Below are 12,455 nucleotides of genomic sequence, written 5' to 3'. Positions count from 1 at the left end.
TCTCCAGCCGCAGCCAATTCATACGCACTGTGCCTGAGTAAAACCCTGGCAGTTCACTCTGCCTCGGTCCCTCCGCCCACCGAACCACAAAGCATAAAGTCACACGCTCGCATACACGCCTCGATCAAATACGGTTACCATACGTTGCAAAACAGGCCAAAGAAATCACCAAGCAATAAAAGGGATCTGCATGTAGCGTTCCCCACAACAAAAGCCTTGGCCCCCAGTTCCGCTCCGATTCATCTGTCTCGGTTGTTTCACCACCACAAATTGGAGAGCGCCCTCCGTTCGCTCCCTAGCACAACCGTCAAATTGCTCAGTATATGCGCCTGCTGGGGATGACTTACTCCACGGCTGCCATGTGTTTGCTTAGTCGTAATTAGAGCAATCACTTTGAGGTGACAGTGGTATTTAAACCGCTGCGTCTAAAGTGCTTTTTGCCTTGAAATCCTTCTATCCGTAGCAGATAGGGTTGACCCTGTTCAATATACTTTCCTCTGAGCCCTGTTGGTATTGTAAAAGCTTGATTTCTCACAGCTATTGTTTCATGCGCATCTTCAAAGTGCTCCTGAAACTAACTGCGTCAGCTATTATATATAACTAGATAGATTTTATTTTCATTTCTCATGATGTCACTTGCCCCTTGGATGCTGAGAGACTCGGGTGGGCGATGTGCACATCTGCCCATTTACAGCTACACCAGCTTTTGCGTGACAGAGAGCTCACAAAAGTGCTCAATGAATTCAAGTATGGAATGGTTCAATGGCTAAAGCCTCACCGAACAGGTCGAGCTGACTCCTGGTGATCATATGAGAAAGCGGCAGATGGTGTGGAATGTGCTTTAGACTGAAACGCTGGAGGTTCGGAGCCCTGAAGGGTGCAAAAGTGAAAACTGTCGTGAGCTGTGAGTCCCAGCAGGAAATGCAAAACAACCTAAATAGGTAACGTGGAACTGGGAACTTTGTTCAACTCGAATTTTTTATATATCACACAAAGCTGGTAACTCGATTTAAGCTGCAGAAGTAGATCAGAAACTCGAGGAGAAAAATGTTTGGTTTTGTTGAAGAAATGGATCGAGATGCAGTGGGCCGTTCGGGTGCCAGTTAGATTGTGGGAAAAGTTCAACCAAGTTTTACGGTGGGAGAAGTCCTCAGGCAGCGTTTGGCGTTTCATGTTTTTTGCTTGTGTGTGTGTGTGTGTGTTTTTTTTTTTTCAAGGTTTGTTTCACGCAGCTTTTGAAGAGATTTTTTTGTAGACCTTTCGTGTGAACTCTGAGAACAAAAGAGCTCAACAATATCTAGAGGGGGAGAAAAACACACATGTGCACTAGAGCACCCTTGCGTCTTCTTTGAAGCAGCCCTGAAAGACCTTTTCCAGCTTTTTGGGATTCTCGGCACGTTTTGCATCGCAGGTGTGTAGGTGGTCCACATGTTCTCGTGCCACCGCATCATGCAGATGTACATCCAGCTGCCTAGAAGCACTGCACTTATCTCACCACAACTGGTGCCTCCTCAGCCCCCAACGCTTACACACACACACACACACACACACACACACATATTTCTCTCCTCTCCTCTCCGGTTAAGTCTGCATCACTTTTCTGTTTATATCTCCTGCTTATCCTTTTTTTTTTTAGTCATTATACACACCTGCAGAAGCACCTTTGATTCATGAGCCCCATGACGCCATTGCACAGTCACACAAATCACCTGCCATTTACTCAGCAGATGTAGAACAACCTCATGATCGCCGAATATCACCCTCATGCCTCTGCGGGTTGTACTCTCTCGCCCTGCAAGGTGCACATTTTCTCTCTTGCCTTGCATTTGTCTATAAGTCTGTTATTGCAAGCTGCAAATGAGAATAAAAACATAACCTTCCAAAAGTTTATCTGTTAGACCTTCTGCCGTCAAAAGTGGGCTAACTGCTTCCTTTTCGATCTACACAGTACCGGTTGTCAAAAAAGGAAGTTCACTCTTCACTTAAAATATCTTTTCAAGAGGAAGTGTGTTGTTATTATTCCAAACTCTGAAAAGAGCAGCATGTTAAAAATTAGAGCGTTTATATGTGTGATGTTTAAGTACGTATCTTACATCATTTGTAAAATGACCATGCATGATTAATTTGCACATGTGTCATTTTGATTAAATCTTGTCAAGTTCATTCATTGATACTACACTACCGTCAGTTGTATTTCTTTGCCCCTTCACCTGTTTGGCATTCACTGACGGCCCATTTTGCCCTTGTGTGGCTCGCTCCGGCAAAGGCAGACTCTTACTAAACAAACGGCTTTGTGGGGCTTCAAGCGGAAACGCCTCGAGTGTAAAGAAGCACTTCTGAAACCCCTCACACGGCGAGAGAGAGAAAAGAAAAACTTTCACAAAGAAGACCACAGTCTACTCAGATCTGTCCGGCACTCAAACGGTTAAAATGTTCATTTCAGTCACCGCCCAAAACAGTCAGGTCTCCCATCACCGCAGTCGTCGCTCTGATGGCGCTCCTGTTGCCCACCACTCCCCGTGTGCAGATATACAGTTTCACTCAGCTGCGAAACTGCTGAATGTTTCGCCCGGTTCAGGGTGCCATCCCCGCTGGCCACCAGCACCAACGATTTTGCTTGGTGCGGAAACGGTGCCATTGGTTTGGAAGTGCACTTCAGAGACCGCCCGCGATTTGCACAGCAGTGCGGTTAATTTTTTTCCCGGTTCCTCTTCCTTCCTTTCTTCATGTGCAGCCAGAACTCATGTGGTTGATTCTCATAAGATTTGCTTCATATATATAAAACACTTTTTGTGCAATAGCTCAGAGTGGATAGAAATTCACATTTTAAACGTCCTCATATTTATTGTATTTATTACAATGAACTTATTGGCACTGACTGTTCCTAAGCAGTCTGTGAACCTAAATATGTCTACTGGCTCTGCTCTGCAACTTTGGACTATTCACAAGTGACTGCTTGCATTACCATAACTCCTTTCATTCAACGATTTCAGATTTCAGTCAACAGTTTTTTTTTTTAGCCCATGCAACATGAATATATTTACATGAATTCACACATTCATACGCTGCTTGTTATTTCTTTGTTGTTTTTCCAAAGCTTAACAACAAAATGTCATAAATAGCATTAGCTATTTATACGGTTAGGTATTTTACTGTTACAAGAAGTACCTTTAGTTTATGAGAAACAAGAGCCCCATATTTTTACACCTGGGGTGTTGATCCAGTGACTTTGGGATCTGGGATTAATCCTTTGCTGTCAAACTACCCGTCTGTGTATTCATTTTACTGCTGGTCTACACAGTTAAGTCATAAGGAGGGCAAAACATCTAGAATAACACTCTAATTAAATTTGGGGAGATAAGGGAAAAGAAAGTCAACCATTAAGTCAATTAATCCAACACTTCTGTTTGCAAAAAAGCCTCAATCAGTAGAATGAGACTGTTACAGTAAATCCTTTCCTCTCTGAGTTGTGCCTTCAATTACCAGAACGAGCCAGAATTTCAACATCTCATACACAAAGCATTTCATACAAAATATAACACCTCACACCACATGATCTCCCAAATGAGCTCTGAAGCGCGAACGCTGCTTGGGGTTTTTTTATGCACCCTGGAATGCCCTTCGTGAGCCCACCAAAACCACTTCTCTAATCCCCTTGAAGACATCTCCCGTTAATGGTTTACGATTCTCCAGCCCCGTTTAAGTACAGACACTTATTTAGTGAAGAACAGTTGGTGGGCACTTTTACGATCTGGCAACGCAGAGGAAGAAAGGTTCAATGTGGTGGAGCCACATGTTCTGTTTATGTCAGCCCATTACATGTACTGTACAGGGACAAAGGGGAATAGGCCATAAAAGTAATAAAAAGGTCCAGAAAAAAAATGCAAGAGGCAGGTGCAGGTAATCACCCCCTCAACGATTATTGCCATTTTTTTTGGGATTGACATTAGGGGCATTACTCCTTTACAGATGGTGTGTATGACTGTTGGAAGTTTGCTTGACTAGGAATGGTTGGTTTGACTCTTGATGTTGAAGTTCACTATTCATCGTGTATTTTACCTTTTGTCTCCATCCCCCCGTCTCCCAAGCCTTCCGTTGTCTGTGTCTTTGGGCAACATCAAAGAGTTCAGACTTATGGACCCCAAATGAGCACCTGTGTAATTGCCCAGTTATCATCACCCTAATAGCCAGAAGGGAAACATACACCCAGGAGTGACTTTACCCTCCACCATGAGGGCTGATCTGCAAAGAGACTTTAATGCAACCCTAGACCTGCTCTGAAAAGACATTAAAATGCCTCCCCCCCAGACCTCCAGCTTTCAGGTGCCCCCATGTAAAGCTCGCACACCACCGCAGCCACCCACTTGCATGGCGAGCCCCCAACCCTAAGGGAAGGAACAAATTGGATACTGAGTTTAGCCTCACGAACACAGCTGCGCTCACGTTAACTGGTACTGAGCACACAGTAAAATCAGCTGTTTTAAATCAGTCAAAATTTGCTTTGTTGCCTTGTTTTGAAAAAAACACCCCTCGGCATTGATATAACACTGCTGATTTCGCTTTGTAGGGTTATCAACACGCAGTCAAAAGTCTGTGGGAGAGCTGGGCTCAAGTGACCCTTCAAAAGAGATCCAGTTTCTTCATTAATCCAGCCATTATTGTTCATCCATATTTGTTTGGGTGACTAGGGGACAGTTTCTTGACAAGCCAAGTGTGTACAGCAACAATTTCCCTCTTGGGAATGAAACATGCAAATGTTTGATCCTTAGTCCAGCTTGACTTGTGTCCATCACTGTCCACAATCGCCATCCTCAGCTGCTGTGGCCTAATTTTAAAGAAGTGAACACACATTGACTTGAAACTCGTTCAGTGCCCTGTGGTTTAGGGGAGGAAGTAGTCTAGAACAGCGAGCTTCTCGCTGTTAAACTAAGGACATACTGACCCACAAACCGAACTTCCTGTGAAGAGGAAGAGGCAGACTCGACTTGTACAGGATGTTGTTCATTTCCTCTAGTATGTGTAGGTGTTTGCTTGTGTGGGTGTGTGTGTGTGTTTAATATTAGGGACAGAAAGGTTACACTTTTTCTTTAATCGATCAATCTACTTCTTCCAAAGCGGCACAGTGACGCTGAAAGAGCAATATTTATAGAAATAGCATTCATCCATGCATCCTTCCATCCATCAATCCATAACACAAAGCAATAACATTTTTCAAAGTTCTTAATTATGTTGATTATGATTAAAGTTTACAGATTACAGAAATACTACCAGTTCTTTGAGACTAGAGTACCAGTTTTAGTTTCCTACTTTACAGCCACTGGAAGATTCTAGAAGGCATCAGAAAATTCTAGAAAGTACCAAAACCTTCTAGAAAGCACCAGATACTTAAAAGTACCAGAATATTCAGTGTTTGGAGACCGGTGCCAAAATTCATGTGGAATATTTTTCTAAAAACTGACATATAGTACGAACTAACGTCTAAATTATGCTTAATGAAACAAAACTAAATAAGAAATGGACGAGATGAAATTTTTGCTACATTGTGTCATCAATGAGCACTCGTCACGACATGGGCTCACGGTGGTCTGGAGCCCATCTCAGAGGCACAGGGTGCAATGCAGTGTACACCCAGGACTGGACGCCAGTCTATCACAAGGCAATTATGCACACACTCATTCACTCACTCATACACACGCAAGCAGTGGTTTAGAGTCTCCAAATTACCATATCTTTGGAAAATGACATAAACATGGGAAGAACACGAACCAACCATCCCAGAAACAATGTACTGTTGATGTAGTTTCTACATGACAGACACAGTCTCTAGTCGCATTTCCTTCCCTTAGCGTTCCCAGTAAATGGGTAATAAAATTAAAGCCAGGGGGTGGCGGGTCTGGGGTTTGAGTCCTGCTTGGGGTGTTCAGCTGCTCTGTCTTTCTCCCTGTGTTTGCCCCCCCGCCATGCAGAGGAAGGACCTGGCAACCCACCTCTGTTCCTCCCTTGACTTGCCTTGGAGGCCACGCGAGTGGTCGCTATGGGTTGGCTCCAACTCAGCACCTTGCATGCATGCAACATTAAGGCCAATATAGCCCAGTGGGAGGCCTTAGTTGGGAATGAACAATCTAGTCATTGTAACATTTGAGGCGTGTAGGGAGCCAGTGCTTCTCTGGTCGTATTCTCAGAATCACATGGTTGTGGTGACCTGTGGGTGTTCGAGTAACAGCAGAGGAAAGCACACACAAGCACACATGTGACGAGAAAAAAGAAACTTCACTGGAATCTACAGCATAATTTAACTTTGCACGTGGCTGAGGAGACGCGTATTGCCGCGATGAGGTGCGATGACATGACGAGGCTGAGCGAGGTCACGTGGCGCGCCACCCCCCCACCCTGGGCCGCCTGCTGTCTCCGAGACACGTTCAATGTGGTCTTTCAAGAGCCGCACCAAAAGAACTTAATAACTGCCTCTGAGGTTTTCCTCTTCCCCTCTTTCTCTTTCTCTCTGTCTCATTTGTTTATTTTTTGTTTTGCTTTCGCGTAAAAAAACGAGGCACGGACGAGAAATTGAAAGTCAGATTCCCTTTCCCCACATATCCTATTCTCAGTTTGTGCGTTCGCTGCATGTTGGAAAGTTTTTCAAAGCACAACTGGTGACATTCGTAAGAGTCCACTGTGGCTGGCGCTCTTGCTGAACAGAATTTCCTTCCATTGTTCATTGCGGACAATGGTACACTAAGTGCTTCAGCTTTCGTCTTTATGTTTTTTTCTTCACTGCTGAATTTTTAACAATTTATACAATTCTTTAGAGCATGTACAAGTATATTTTACATAACTGCTCCTCCATTTGTTAAAAAATGGTATGTATTTAAATTTCGGTTATTAAAGTGAGACTGAGACGGTCCTTCGCTGGGATGGGGCTATTTCAGTAGCTGACTACTTCCTCATTTGGGGAGCTGGACCTTTCCCCTATTTGACTAAAATATCCCTGGGGGTTTCAGAGGCGTCGTTCACTGTTCTTGCTGTCCCTTCCCATGAAGGGGGAAATACGTGGAGCTTTGGTCTTCATGATCCGTTGTAAAAACCCTAACCCTAGAGGCAGCCCCACTGGGTCTCGGTGGAGAGTTGAATAAAACAGTTGCATGTTTCATGCCAATATTAAAAAAACGAGAAAATAATATGGGGTCAGCTTCATTATTTTTTAAATAATAAAGGAAGATTCGAGACTCTGGAGGTAGTGACAAATCTGCTCTGGTTACCCGCAGTAATAATAAACTGTACAGTCTTGAGCACAAGTTACTCAGATTTCAGCAAGAACATGTTAACTGCTCTGCACGTTTTTGTATTTTGTTTGCCCTGCTTATTTTGATCAAGATTTGGTTTTTTTAAAAAATTTCTCTCAAGAATTTTTCTCATGAATTTTTAGGGAAAGCAGAAGTATTCGTTACCAAGGAAACTGGCAAGGAATCAGAACTCGTAGCGGTGTGGGACAAACAGTGATGCAATCTGGATAAACAATACTCCAAAGAAACAACTCTTTTACAGCTGTTGTCTTCATTGGGATTGTCTCAAAATGTGGAGTTGTCTGAGAGAGAGTGTTGCACATGTGCACATTGTGAATTGCAGAGCAACAGCTCAACTTACAAAATGCTGGTCTTGTGGACTTACGCTATATGTCACACCAGTTCGCACCAGTTCTGTTCGCTTCCTTTCTCTTTCTCATCCTTTTTTTCATTTCGGTCAAAATCTGCCTCTCCACCCCCCCAACCCGTTACATTTACATTTATTCATTTCTTAGACGCCTTTCTCCAAGTCCACATATAGTAGTCTGCTGTAGGAATAATAGTCTTATGTAGTCAATTTTCATCAGTCTGTTTAAAGGTGAAGTTTTTGTATTAGAGCTCAACATAAAATGTAATGAAGTTGAGGGGACGAATGTAAAACATATGTAGTTGAATTACTCATCTGCCAGTTTAACTTTTCATACACGCATTTTGTATATTCCTGTCTATTTATGTCTATTTTGTGTATTTCACACCCATAACCTTCTCGTTCTCCCAAGTGATTAATAAAGTGAGTCACAATCACAATCCATTAAATAAATACAGATGCTGTCAGGGATAATACACACCTACATCAACATTTTGTTATTGTGTTTTGGTTTTTCTTCAGTATATCCCCAGCAGCTGGGCTTTTCATTTTATTTTTAAATCCATTCTCAAAAATGAGACCAGATTGGAGAAGCAACACACACACACACACACACACACACACACACACAGAGTTGCTGAAGCCGCTTGTCCCAAGCAGGGTCGTGGCAAGCTGGAGCCTAACCTGGCGTAAGGCTGGAGGGGGAGGGAACACACCCAGGACGGGACGCCAGTCCATCACAAGGCACCCCAAGCAAGACTCAAACCCCAGACCCACCAAAGAGCAGGACCCGGCCAAACCTGCTGCGCCACCGCGCCCCCCAGAAACAACACAGACCAACACAATACAACTGTGTAAACATTGTTTGCTTATGGGAAGCTCATATGCTGACTATTTCTTTGTGCCAGCCGGCCGAAGACAGGTAGTCTGAGTTTTCTCCCCGTTCCTTGATGACAGCAGTTTCTGATCCCAACAAGTGGAAGCGCTCAGGTGCGATCTCACATCCCAACTGCAAGGTGACTTATCACACTCTCAAAGAGAATGCAGTCGATTATGCTGTGGGCAGTAATTTTTACTGTTTGCCAGGAACGCTCAGGCTGTCCTGGTCCACGGGGCACGGCAGGTCTAGAAGTCCTCTGAGGAGGGAAGACAGTTAAAGATGCTGACTTATCCTGCGCCTTCTCCCAAATGCTACAGGAGAAGCTGTTCTATTGTGTTCTTCTTTTAGCAGTGAGGACATGGAAAAGTGCTGTCAATTAGTGCTTTTAAATGCCAGTGTGCTGTAATGGGAAAGTCATTGTAAACAGGTTATATATGAAGTTTTATGGTTTGAATCAGAGAAGCCATAGGGCCTTAGGCAGCATACATAGATGTCTTTGGAATGTGGAAGGAAAATGGGGTAGCTGGAGGAAAGCCATGAAAATACTGGGAAAACATGTAAACTCTAGATGTTTAGAGCTGGGCTTCTGTTTAATCCCAAACACTGGCATTGTCAGGCAACAGTGCAGTTGACTGTGTTGCCATGACACAAATCTTATGTATGTCCATTAAAATCTTTTCAACAGCCAAATGGCCAAAACTGTCATGGGGGGCCGAGAGAACCGTGATGGCAGGACCCAAGTGCGGAGTCGTTCGTCTGGATTCAGGGGATCAGGCAAGTTATTGGTGCCGGGGACAGGCGGATGGTCGGTCGATCGGCGGTCAGGGTCACAGCGGGAATCCATGGGCGAGGTCAGGAGATGAAGCGAAGAGTCGGTCGATCGGCGGTCGGCGTTGAAATGAAGATCCATGGACGTGGTCGGGAGACAAAGCGAAGGGACGAAAACTGGAGGACGAGAACTGAGAACAAGGGTTGCGTGTCAACTGGACATCACAAAGGAGGACGGTTGTCTCTGATGAGATTCCACAAAGGTATGGGAGCTGAGGAGGGTCTTTTAAAGGGTGAGCAGTTAGTCAGGTGCTGTTGGTTGAGTTGTGGGCGTGGACGTGACAACAACAACATATGTGAAGGACGTGCAGCATACGTAGATTTTATTTCCAATAATTCTTGATCCCTCCAGTTCCAAGTAATGAATACATAGTCTGCAGCTTCTTAGCGGGCGTTCGTCAATGCGTTGTGCTACCAACTTGACGTGTTAACATGTTACACAGTTTATGCGTTACAAGCCAAGGCTTCAAGAAACTGGAGTCATCAGGTTCAAGTTGTACGTCAATGAAACCAATGTGTTTCTCAACTTCCCAAACCACAAGGAAGCTGTGACCTCATGGCCCAGGTTTGAAAGATAAAGTGCCCTTCCATATGCACGCAGTGGGAGGGCAAAAAAAAAATTCCACTGCAGCAAGATCATTTCTGAGAGGAACTTGAAGAAGGAGGGAGGCGTTTATGTGGCGGAGTCACTTGGTGGAGCGTCACTCTGCATCCAGAGACAATCCTCAGTTTTATAAGCTTTCACTCTTTCTTCCTGTTTACCTTTAGTCCCCAGCTGAAGTGGACTGCAAATGTTTTCTATTGTTTTTTTCAGTCTATTATCATTTGAGAATCAGATTCTACCTTGCAAACAAATACAGTTATTTATTTAGCAGATGCTTTTCTCCAAAGCGACTTCCAGCGAACTCTTTGTAGTGTTATCAGCCCACACACCTTATTCACCAAGGTGACTTACACTGCTAGATACACTACTTACAATGGGGTCACTCATAATTCTCTGTTTCTTACCCCAAACAAACTGATCTTCTCTCAGTTCTGTTCTCACACTCAAAAAGTTGGTAATATAACTAATGAGTGTCTTCAAAAGATGTTATTAATATTGCATTTTCACTGGGAGCGCCAGTGGTTCGTCACTGTATTTGATGCTAATGAAACTGGGTATGCACCGTAGATGAGGTGTTTTCTGCGGGGGGAACTAAAAAAGTCCGTGCTTTGAGAACACAGTACACAGAGAGGCTACTTTTGTGACGGAACCAAAACAGTCTCCATCGTAGCTTTTAGGTTCGGTTTCAAAAGCATTTTCACTAAAAGCAGATATGTACATATAAAATATACAAATATATTGCCTCCAACTGTTAATACGGACGTCTCTGTTCCTTCTCTTGCTATCAAAAGAAAAAAGAGACGTCGGTAACCTTCCTGGCTCCTGGATTTTGAGCGAGAACCAGGCTATGTCCTCCGTCAGTGCCACCCCCGCATCCCATCCCCCAAGCAGCCAGCAACTCTGCGGCTGCGTGGGCGCGAGTGGAAGTCAGAAAGGAGCTCAGATATTCCCGGGTGGAACCTCATATCAAACAGCACCGGCTTGGGGTTCATGCCGTCAACCCCCCTTCCATGTTTTCACTAAAACGGTCCTGCTTGAAGCACCGCAGCCTTTGATCACCGGGGGAGGGGAATGGGTACTTCGAGATAGAGGCCTTGCATGCGGGTATTTGGTTCGGAGCCGCGTGAGTCGCAGCTGAGTCATGGGCAAGCCCCCGTCGAGGCAGCGCAACGTGGTCTGCTATGAGCGCTGGGGGGCTCTGGAAGTCGATCAGACCTGTGAGAGCGCTGCCTCACTGATGGGGAATGCGTCTAGCCCTCCATGTTCCACGTCGGTCCAGATGCAGAGCCCATCAACTTACACTTCTCATGGGGGGACGTGGGGGCAGCACTCTGGACATGGCTGGGGGTCTAAACTAGGAAGCTGAGTAAGAGGAAAGAAGGGAAGGCAAAGAGAAGAACTTGAGAAGTCATGGGAATCAGAATGACAGAGCAGGCAAACAGGCAGTGTAGAGTTAAAGAATTTAGACACAGAAGTGTAAACTCTAGGTGAACAGGAATATAACCCACAGCATTACCCTCAAGCCAAGGGTTTAAAATATCCAGCTGTTTATATGGAAAAAAAATTGCCACTTTCAATAAATCTCAAAATAGCAAGCGTCAGATTTTTTTTTCTTATTTTATTAATCCTACATCTTAAACTCAGATGAGCGCATATAAAAGCTAAAATGATAATTACAATCATGTGTGGGCCTGGCTTTTTGAATCAGTCAGTTTGTTTTATTCCCCTGGGTACTCTAATGGGTTCCAGATACCTACACCTCCCTAACCCTTAATGCACTTTCTTCAGTACTCTGCCCAATAAGTCAGTGAATGTTCACAGCGGTCAACTGCGCTGACTCAGAAAGTGCGTGAGGTTTCGGATCAGAGAACCGTACCCCAGGGTTACCCAAAGTCACAGCTTTTCGTTGGTCATAAATCAGTCCTGGGACTTCATGGACAGACACACTTCGTGGTGATGTAGCCATGAAACATGTGCGTCTATGAGTGTTTAGACCTTAGTCCCAGAGGATGGGAACATTGCTGGTTTTCTGATGGTGTCATTTGCTTAATTTTCCTGGAAACTAAGGGGAGGAGAAAGTTTTGTTTTAATTAGGCAATGTTGCATAACTCACAGTTAGTGTTTCCTGTGTTTTTTTGCCATATGAACATGCTGAGGTGTGCTCCTCATATCAGACAGGACTGACTTGTTTGGCACAATGGGACTCTGTGCCCAGAGGGGGCTTTGCACTAGGGTTTTTGGGGAAAGGAGCTTTTCCATATTACAGATCATCAAATCTAAGGTCATACATGCTCCAAGCCACTTGCTATTGTCTACAGAATGCACACACACACCATCTGAAACCACTTGTCCCATGCAGGGTCACAGGGAGCTGGAGCTGGGGCATAAGGCTGGAGGGGGAGGGGACACACCCAGGACGGGACACCAGTCTATCACAAGGCACCCCAAGCAGGACTCGAACCCCAGATCCACCGGAGAGCAAGACCCGGTCAAACC

Source organism: Scleropages formosus, chromosome 20 (assembly GCF_900964775.1).
Source record: "Scleropages formosus chromosome 20, fSclFor1.1, whole genome shotgun sequence".
NCBI classification, from domain to species: Eukaryota; Metazoa; Chordata; class Actinopteri; order Osteoglossiformes; family Osteoglossidae; genus Scleropages; species Scleropages formosus.
This window is presented reverse-complemented; position numbering follows the sequence as displayed.